The 11,395-nt window shown below is 34.7% G+C and overlaps 1 long non-coding RNA gene across 1 annotated transcript; it reads left to right on the forward strand.

Moving 5' to 3' along the window:
• Positions 1-10,371: 10,371 nt before the first annotated feature.
• LOC143631824 (uncharacterized) lies at positions 10,372-10,780 on the forward strand. The gene is made up of 2 exons (XR_013153440.1): positions 10,372-10,562; positions 10,707-10,780. It is a non-coding gene; the product is annotated as an uncharacterized LOC143631824 (long non-coding RNA).
• Positions 10,781-11,395: the final 615 nt, after the last annotated feature.

The raw sequence follows: 11,395 nt of genomic DNA on the forward strand, positions 1-11,395 counted from the left end.
TAAAAGGGATCTGGTTTACATACACCACATGCAATACAAACGAAAAAAAAAAGATATGGTGTATGAAACCACAAGCTCGTGTTTAAAAAGTTGGCGCATAAACGCGACACTTATTATAGTCAACTCGGCATTAAGTTAAGCTGAGTTGATTAATGATTAATATTCTAACTACTGTTCTAATTTTTTTAAGACCAGAATTAAGTAGTTTTTTGGTGTCTATTTTCACTCTTTTGTGTAATGTTAGGGGTGAAGTAGAGTATTTTGATTGTGTATTTTTTTGCTTGGAGATAATGTGGACCGAGTTGTAAGTAAACTCAGTTCGAGTCTTACCGAGTTGAATGAAATGGAATGGATTTGGATTTATTTTCTCTTGCATAATTGCATTATTAATATAATCACAAGTTGAAGTAACTTATAAATATAGTAAATTAAATAGTAAAATAAATTCTTATAAAACAATAGTTATGGTATATTTAATTACCTGAAAACACATAATATCAATTTTACGCAAGTGATGTAATATTATACAAGAATTTAGGTTATAAAGTTTGAAGTGTAAGAAGAAAGGAAATAATACATTTTTAAAGTAGCCTATCACATGCTATATACAACTATACAACATTAAAATCGTCCTAGAATGTACAACATCACCCAATTTACACATATATTTTTTTATCTAAATGATTGGAGTATCAAAGTTTATCATCCAAGATTAATCTAAGATCACGATTAATATCATCATTATCCCTGAAGCTTGTAACCTCATTGCGACATGACCATACAATACGAGACACAAAATATCATAATCATATCAATATAATCCAATGAAACTCAAGGTCTCATATATTGATTTCGGCATGTTTCATAGATCTGGTTGGTATTCACCTGGTGATATCAAATCCAGATCCAAATGGTGTTTGGATATTCGAAAGAACATTTATGCTCTCAAGGAAACTTGTAATTCTAACAGAAATAAGAATATAACTATTGTTTTTTAATTATGTCTTTACAAATTAATACTTAGAAAATACTCAAAATAGCTGTCAATGATATCAATAACTTGCCAAGTACAATAGTACATCACTATGTTACTTTCTGTGTTTATATAACTAGGATGTGTAGGATTCAACCAACATATAGTAGTATTACATATACATCAGTAAATCACTTTTATCGACATTTTACAGAGACTGAACTGACTTGGAATGTTTTCTTATAACAAGATCATGCAGATAAACTGATAACATTTGTAAATCACAAATATTAATGATATAATAAATTGGTAAAATCTGTTATACATAGACCAAATAAATAAATTTACATATAAAATGTATTATTTACAAAAGGCCTCGTTGTTCTAGTGATATGATCAAGGTAATAGTGAGCGACCAAATCCGTTGTGTGACATAAATAAAAAGCTGTTCAAAAGAAAATCAACATCTTACTGAAATCAAATATATGTTTCCTGTAATAATGAAAATACAAGAAAAAAAAGAAGAAAGTAATAAAAGAGAGAGCTAGTATCATAGTAATTTTGAAAAATATTTTATATAAACACTTTACAAATTTAAGATACAGATACCACGTAGAATTGTAGATCATAGGCAAATTAGTTATCTTTTTTTCATTGTATTTATTCGTTTGATTCATGTAATATTTATGCTTAAAATATATATAACGCTTAAAATATAACAAGTGTTTGTAAGCATATTATTCTTTTATATAATTTTTTTTATAGAATATTACTGATCTCAAACAAAATAGAGAGTATACATATACGTAACAATGTCAGTCATCTACTCATCTATATTTAAACACATGTAAATGTGTAATAACCTATTTTATTATGATATTTTTTTTTTTTAATCGAAGTTGTAATAACCTATTATGATATTAATTTAAATTATTAAAAAATCTTGATGTTGATGAGACATTGAGACCTATATTATAACCTTAATAAATTAATCCTAAAATACTACTTAGTCGCTTACCCCAAAACATTGACCACGAAAAAAAGTGACTGACTTGCACGCAAAGTGGTAGTTACTTTATTTTATTAGAACCTTTTTTTTTATGTAAATGTATTAAATTTATTAAGTTATTTTGTTTTTTTTAAATTGTGTTTGTTGCATGCAAAGTGGCAGTTACATTTACTTTATTATTTATTATCACAGTACTGTACGTTTATGGCATCTTTCATGCAGCTACATGGTTTCCATTATCATGTTCCTCAACTTGTAATTACTTTAATTATTATGCCTTCAAATATGCCCTAAGCACATCAAATTTTGGTTTTTGCTATTATTATTGTTATTATTATTATTATTATTATTATTATTATTATTATTATTTTATTTACAACGTTTTTAGTAAATGACATTTTTATAAAATCAAACTAAAAGTTACTATATCAGATTAATTTGCTTCTTATTATATGTACTATCCAATTTACAACCTTCACAAAGCAATCAAATTCTTTTATTTTTTTATTTAGTTATCTTTCCTATATCATTAAATTTATTTTTAATTACACATATAGACATGTAGTTCAACAAGTGTAATTCGATGACTTCATATCCAGCCTCACCATCCGTCAACCTAGCTCCTACTTACACTGCCGGGGTATTTTGTAAATCAAATTGTATTGTAACATGATTATATTTTCTAGTATAGGTCCAGTTAACCATATATATATATACTTGATCAGTTGTGAATAATAAACAAAAATTTCTGTCAAATCTTATAGTATTCACTAGTAACATTTAATTTTGGTCATGTTTCGTGTAGCTTATTTGATTTTGATCATGATGGTGAAGACTTCAAGTTTGATTTGTTTGTGTATTCTAATCAAACTTAGACATCGGTTTAACTCGATCTCAATTCTCACATATATGCACTCGAGCCTAACCAAACAGTCTACGAAACAAATACTTATAGTGTACCAAGGATTTAAAGAGAAATTTACTTTTACAAGATTATTACAATGTGATAATTCATACTTTGTCACTAAGGTTAAATAATCTTGAAAAGATGACATGCCAATAATAAAGAATGAAGAAATAGGATTCGGTTGACAAAAAGTCTAAGATTTTTGGGACCCAAGTTAAAAAAAATGTAAAGTTTTGGCATCCACTCATGAGGTCGACGTTATGATAATTTCCCTTCAATATTGCATGATCGGAGGGTGTAAACCAGAATTACTGGATCCCGCGAACTTTATTTATCTAAAGTAAATAAACTCGAGCTCGGTTCGTTTCGAGTTTAATTTGTCTGAGACTTTATATTAAATCAGTACGTAACTTAACTTTTGAGTAATTTGCATCGTTAATAATATGTTATATTATTGTTTAATTATTTTTAAATGCATATAACTAAACATCATTTAAATGTAAACAAGAAGTCATTTATGTTCATTATGTAATAAATAGAAGTATACTTTGTATAATCAACATAATCTATCTACTCTGATAAAAAAAACGAAATGGTAAAACATGTCCTTTATGTTTGCACGTTTTTTCAATGGACGTCCTTTAGCAAACTTAATAACATAAAACATCCTTTTAAATATTTAAAAACTCTATCACGTTTTGTCATTTGATGTTAACCCAGTTAAATTTTCTTGTTGAATCTCGTCATGTGCCTTATACATGAGAGTAGTTTTGTAAATTTATACATTTATTTATTTAATAATTAAAATAAAAACATAAAGATATTTATAATAAAAACACACTATCTCTCTCCTCTCCTCCTTCAACCCATCAACTTCATCTTCATCTCCATCAAATCTGCCCCCCCCAAAATAAATAAATAAAAAAAAAAAAAAAAAAAAAAAAAAAACCAATCTCCGACTACCATTAAATCTGGCCGCCCTGACCACCGCTGGCTGACCACGCCACTACCACTGCAATGTCGGCTACAAGTTGTAGCAAGCAGAATCCACCTAGGGTTTCAATTATAAATTAGGGTTAACATATGTTAAAACCTTCAATCTCGGATTCAAATTCTAGGGTTTTGTTCTAATCAATTAAATGGTAGAAACAAAGACTTGGTGACGGAAATCGATGAAAAAAAATACTTACCCTCGCTTTGATTCTTTGGTTGGGTTCATCTAAGGTTGTGATATAACGCCTGACATTGTGATTCAAGGCTGGTGGTGTTAGTTGGTGGCTGACGATGGAGGTTGTGATGCAGCGGCTAGGGTTACAGTTTAGGGTTGGGCGACGGTGGTGGCCGACGACATTACCAGTGTCGGATTGTGGATGGTGTAGGTGGGGCTGGTTGCCGAAGAAGTAGTGGTTGAAAGGTTGAAGAAGAAAGAACTGTAAATGTAATGGAGATGAAGTTGATGGGTTGAGAGAGAGAGAGAGAGAGAGAGAGTTTTTATATTAAATATATTTATGTTTTTATTTTAATTATTAAATAAATAAATGTATAAATTTACAAAATTACCCTCATATGCAAAGCACATGACCATATTTAACAAGAAAATTTAACTGGGTTAGCATCAAAGGACAAAACGTGATAGAGTTTTAAAATATAAAGAGTGTTTTATATTATTAAGTTTGATAAATGACGTTCATTAAAAAAACATGTAAACATAAAAGATGTGTTTTGCCATTTTATAAAAAAAAAATAATAATAATAACCAGGGTCAAATGTCACTCGAAATTAATTTTTAGTATTGTTTTCTCGCTCAAAATATATAACGTTAAAAAAAATTCACACGGACCTAAAACTTATCCATAGCTAGTTACATTGAAGCAATCCTCTCATATATTATTTTCATACAAGGAGGTGAACGTAGAAAAAAATAAATTACTCATATGAGTCTTATCCGGCATTATCAAAATTTGATAATTAATTATTTTTCATATTTTAGTGTCTTACACTTTTAACTATAAAAATATTAACTTTTGAAAATTAGTCATGGATGGTCCATGAGATGTAACTAATTTGACATTAGTGTGTATCTTTTGAGTTAATTAACATTATCACCTCTTAATTGGCTCACTTTTTTAATGCATCCATTATGAGAAAAGGCAATGTACCAGAAAGTGCAGTATTTACTAATTATCATCCTGGACTGCACAGATTTTGACTTAATTGCTATCCTTTGCTGCAAACCTAGCAATTTTATTTGTTATATGCTGGTTGTTGATCGGTGGTCGTCAAGGCTTCTTTGGAGTGGGCCACTTGATCTATACATAATAAACAGCCCATTACCAAGTGAACCGTATATGAGTTTCAAAATGTTAAAATATATATTCTTATTCTTCAATTTAATCTATACTATATAAAGCATGAGTGAGAGACTTTTTAAATTTTAAGATGTACTAAACTCAATATTTTATGTACAACACATAATGCATCAAAAATATAAAAATTAAGGGTAATTAAGTCTTTTCATTCCTTTAAAATATACTTATAATTTTGGTCCCTCAACTTCACTAATTTTTTTGTAAATTTATATAATAGTTACATATATGCCCCCCTAATTCAAAACCAACTAACTACCCCTTGACTTTTTAACGGCCATATCTTTTCACACACTAATATTTTTCTTAAAATAACTACATCATAAAAACGAGTATTTTATTCTCTTTAATTTGAGTATGATATTGCTATAGTTTTTTAGTTTTAAAAGTTTAACATGTTACGCGATTACCGTGTAGAATTGGTAAATGGTCGAGTCGGGTAAGCTTGGGTCATTTGTAAAAGTGGATTAGGGTCAGAACAATTCGATACAAAAAAATGGTTAATTTGGTTCGGGTTCGAGTAGATAGAGGCAAGTCAGACCGATGTCGAGTCGGAACGGGTTTAGGGCCAAAACAGGTTGGTTTAGAAAAGTGATTTATTTGAAATTACTGTATATTTCGGGTTTGCTTCTTAATCTTCGTCACCAGTTACGCAGATGTCGTTGTTTACATGTACCGGGACCGATAAACGCGTGTTCAGGACCACGTAACGCACATAACCAAATCTTAGTAAGCGCTCAACATAGCGCCCTACACCGTTATCAATTACACCCGTTGTGTTAGTTAAGCATGTTTTAATGTCAGTAACGTGCATTCCGGGCCGGTTACACGTGTTCAATCTTTGATTACACGCAACTGGCTTTGCACAAGTTACATGTCAAATTTTGGGCTACGTGGACACTGTCATCAGATGACGTATGTACTGGCACATACTTTACGTTCAATGTCGAGTTGCGCGCACCCCCCGCTGCATTGCGCGGACACTCAACTAGTAATCCATATCAAGTAGGAGTATTTGTTTTCTCTTGTTTTAATATTATTTTCTGTTCTTTGCATTTTGGGCTACACTTGAGCAATTGGGCTTTAGAAATGGACCAGCCTCCCTTTAGGTTTGGGCTCTTGCATCGTTTTCGCTGCTAGGGCTGTTCACGAGTCGAGCCGAACCGAGCGAAGGGTTGCTCGTTGCTTGGCTCGTTTACAACCGAACCGAACCGAGCGACTGAAATTCGAACCGAGCAAAAACCGAAACGAGCCAAAATCGAATCGAGCATTTTTCGATCGAACATCGAGCGATTTCGAGCATTATTTATTTATTTTTCACTTCAAAAATTCAATAAGAAATAAATTTAAATGTTGTAAATAATATATTTTATAAATAAATTAGTAGTTTTTAGACAAACATGTAATATATTGTAATTTTTTGTTATAAATAAGTTTAGAGTGAGATATAATGATCATGTAAACAAACTTTTAGTTTTCTAAAAACTTGAATTGAACAAATAAAACTATAAAATTAACGGAATATGAAAAATTTTAAGGGCTGAAAATAATTGTAATCTTATATTTATGTGTTTTGTCTATATATTTATATATTTGTTCATATATAATTATATATAAAATAAATTAAAAATATTCGAGTCGAGCCGAACCGAGCATACCTTTGCTCGTTGCTTGGCTCGCTTACAAACTGAACCCAGCAGAGCGGCTCGTTCTCAATCGGGCGAAAAAATGAGCGAGCATTTTCCGAGCAATTTTCGAGCGAGCGGCGAGCGAGTTCGAGCGTCGAACGGTTTGGACGGCCCTAGTCGCTGCCTTTGATCTAGACATGTACAAAAAAAAGGTTCGGAACCGTTTAATCGGAAACCGCACCGCATGGGTTCATATCTAAAACCGGTTTCAGCCAAACCAGTTCCCAAACCGAACCGGACCTCAAGTTTGTATAGCGGTTCGTTCATTTCACAATCAAACCGATTTTTTTTTTTGCCTCAAATTGGTTTATAAACCGAACCGTACCAGTTTTGATCAGTATGACAAATTCTACGCTTAAACCGGCTTCTAAACCGAACCGGTTTGGGTCAAATTGGTTTTGACCATGCAAAACCCAAATCGGTTCGGTTTGAAAATAAATCGGTTTTATACACCTCTACTTTGATCCATCAGCACGTTCTATCTACTGACATCACCATGTTTATATTTTTGTATCTTTCCTGACTTTCCATATGGAAACTTCGATGCATTTTTTGGAAAATTAGACGTGCTCAACGGCTGCTCCGATCATCACTTGGTTATACAATGTCGCCTCGACTAGGGTCTTGATAAGGCCCAAAGGCATCACCCTCCTTTGATATTCCATTCTTGAATTAGGTTCAATACCCATTGTATATTATAATCGTTTGGGTCGTTTTTAAGTTCTTGTTTCATCTCTATTATGTTTAAGGATTCTTGTTTATTGTTCTTAATCAGTATTACATTTAGTAGTTTGTAACAAAACAAAGTCGGTTATTGTTTCATCTATATTATCTTTCAATAAAATAATATATCAAGTTAATGACATGCTATTAGAGCTATAGGGCCTTATTATCATTTTTTCCCTATTCGAGTCGCCCATACTTTAGGGGTTTTTTTATTTCAATCTCATCGATTGCTTCTGTTTGTTGTGTTGACCCGATATTAATTTCTCTAGTGCATCATGAAGAGATAACATAGGATCCGGCCCAACTAAAACCCAAGGGGGCAAGGCCCAGTTCCTGAAGCCCAGAGCTCTCCAAGACAAAAAGACAAGTCAATGACTGAAGGGTCCCTTTTAGCCTGGAGCATCAGAACAGGATGACGCATTTCTGAGGAAAAGGGAAGTGCCTGATGGATAATAGAGTGAAGCCTGTATAAGTCAAGGGACAAGGGAAAAACCAACGGATAATAGGAAGTGTCCTAGGGATAACGGTCAAGGGAAAAGATTCCCTCCTAACCCTATATATATGTAATGAGATGTATGTGTAAGAAAAGGGGGGATAATAGAAAACCCACCTCATTCTGGCATCAGTCATCTTTCTCTATACTTACTTCTCATAAGAAATCTCTAATAATCAATCAGTCACTCACTTAACTAACACACTAAAGGCCTGATTCATTTGAAGTTTCTACATTGGCGCCATCCGTGGGACCTCTGCAACTAGGAAGTCCCACACCACGGTTTCGGAGAAGATGGCCGATCAAAATCCATAAAAGAATATCTCGGGGCTCCAGCCCTTGACGGTGAATGGGAACAAATCCACCACAACGGGGGCGAATGAATAAATAAACCTGCATAACACGCGGGAAACGGGAGGACCGGTGGTAATAGAGGACGAGACGGAAGAGGAGGACCAGAGGAAAGAGCTGGAGAAAGACCTTGTCTCCGGCGAAAAATGGGAGATAACTCCAGAGTTCATACGGACTCACAGGGACACGCTCAAAGCTTGTTTGGACGAAAATGAAAAGCAAGAGAAACTCGTGGCAGTCAGGACGCGCCTGTCGTTCAATACACCGAAGTTCAGGAATGAGGAAGAGCCCGAGAAAATTGTCGATAAGGACCCTGGAGTCCTTTTAGAGTTGTTAGTCACCCTTCTCTCTTCAGTCAATGGTAAAGAAAAGTCCACATCTAACACTCTAAACACCCCCTACCAACCCTCAGACACCTCGGATGTATCGAAGTTCACCCGACGGATAGCCGAGGCTACCCTCCCAATTAGTGATAGATTTATCTCCCATTCTCTAAAGAATGGCCGACAATCGTCATATTTTGAAGACACCTCCGTCGGCGTCTTGCCGGAAAAAGGTTTCAAGAAACTGTCAGTCCATGGTTTCAGTAGACAAGCATTAACCCGATGTTATCTCCATCACCGGAATTTTTTCCGGCTCTTCGGAATATTCTTTAAATTCAAGAATCTTGAAATATTCTCCGTCGAGTCTTGAAAGTTTAACCACCGGAGTTCATACGAACACATGAAGACGCCCGAAGAGCATGCACCAAAGAGAAAAAACGGAAAGAAAATTGCAAATAATCAAATTTGTTTCTCTTCGTGTAATCTACACGAGCTTCAGATCTGCACACGTTCAGATTCGAATGCATTTTTTCAAGAAGGAAGAATCCCTCATGAGAAACCGCGATTTTTCTCCTAAGGTTGGGAACAAACCCCATCCAAACGACAAGGGATACGGAAAGTCCCTTCCCCGAAGAACGAAGTCGTATCATTATTCTTCGTAGACCAATTGGTGCCGTAACTGCAAGATTTTAAAGAAACAAGCTTCGCAAACATCACATCGCAAGAGCTTATCTAAAGAAGAAGAAGCTCCTTCTAGAGGATAGGGTGGTTAAGAAAGGTCCATTCCATAAAGAGAGGAAGAGCCTCCATCAGCAACACTTTACATTTCTAAAGCCCCCTACTGAACAATTGCTCCGGAACCAACCCCCTTACAAAATAATTTCCCCAGAACTAGGACCCTTACGGGACCATCCCCGCATAATAATGCTTCATCCAAAACAATCCCTCATCATAAACACCTCCCTAGAAAATCCGTACTGAAGCCCCATACCATATCACAAGAATCTTTTTCAAAGGAAAACCTCCTCCAGTTATTTAACTGGATGTTTAAAAATCCCCCCAGGAAGGAAAAATATCATTTGGGCAGGAGTTCTTGGCTAAGAAAAGGAACCTCCTCCAGATTTTTCAAGAAGAATAATCCCCTTCCGATGAAGGAAGTATTTGAGAGGTTCCTCCCATGAGGAAGGAGAGCCTTCTACAGCACATACCATGTTTCTAGAGTTTCATTTTGAAGAAGAAGAATTCCCTTCCAAAGAATGACAAAGTCTCTAGGGAAGGAAACAACCTCCCGTAGCAACACTTTACCTCCCAAGAGTTTCTCATGGTGAAAAAGCTTCCATATCCGTATATAAGAAGGGGATGTCCCTTCTATTAGCCCCTTCCATCATCCTTCATGTGTAACACTTCAAACATGTGGTAAACTAATTATGTTTTTATATTTATGAATAACTAATATAGTTGGTCGATCATTACTTGTAATTCCCTAAGATTGGATAAAACCCTCTTTAAGGGCTACAATACTTATAACTCCCCAGATGGGATAAAGCCCTCTCTAAGAGGCACAATACTTATAATTCCCCCAGGTGGGATAAAGCCCTCCAAAGGATGCTCATTCTTATAATTCCCCCAGATGGGATAAAGCCCTCCAAATGAGGCTCCGTTCTTATAATTCCCCCAGGTGGGATAAAGCCCTCCAAAGGAGGCTTCATTCTTATAATTCCCCCAGGTGGGATAAAAGCCCTCCAATGAAGGCTCCATTCTTATAATTCCCCCATGTTGGATAAATCCCTCCAAAAGAGGCACAATACTTATAATTCCCCCAGATGGGATAAAGCCCTACAAAAGAGGCACCATACTTATAATTCCCCAGATGGGATAAAGCCCTCTTTAAGAGGCACATCACTTATAATTCCCCATTAATGGGAAAATGACATCAATGCTCCTTCATAAGTGTGAAAGTAAGGCCCAGTTGAGGGGCTTGGATCCATATACAAAATTAACCTAATCCATTAGGTTCAATACTTATAATTACCCCCATGAAAAATAGCCCCATCCATGAGGCTTAGTTATAATTCCCCAGAGGAAAATAGCCCTTTCTAAGACTCTTAGAACTTATATTTCCCCAAGTGGGATATGGCTCCTTGAATGAGGCTCACAACTTATATATTTCCCGTTAAATGGGGCACTACACATATACGCCCCCCCCCCCCTAAATGGGAATGACAATCGAATCTTTTTCACAACGAGTGAAAGGAAAGCCCGACTACAAATTGATAGCTGCTAACCTACTACATCCACCTCACAAATTGAAAAACCTTATAATACGTCCGCATACAGATTGAAAACATCATGATACACCCGCGAGCAAGAGGTGAACCATATAGCCCAAAATGTGTTTAAATGCACCCTTTGAGTCGAAACACAATATCCACTAGCATCTTTAACTTTATTTATTCATATTTACCGACCAAGTAAACATATAGAAATAATTCAAACCATCGTGATTAATTTCGGTGGTTTGATACATTTTCACCATATACTATCACATTTGAAATTGTT

Source organism: Bidens hawaiensis, unplaced genomic scaffold, assembly GCF_021521415.1.
Source record: "Bidens hawaiensis isolate Kalapana, Puna unplaced genomic scaffold, B.hawaiensis_p1.1 tig00000512_1, whole genome shotgun sequence".
Lineage (NCBI taxonomy): Eukaryota > Viridiplantae > Streptophyta > Magnoliopsida > Asterales > Asteraceae > Bidens > Bidens hawaiensis.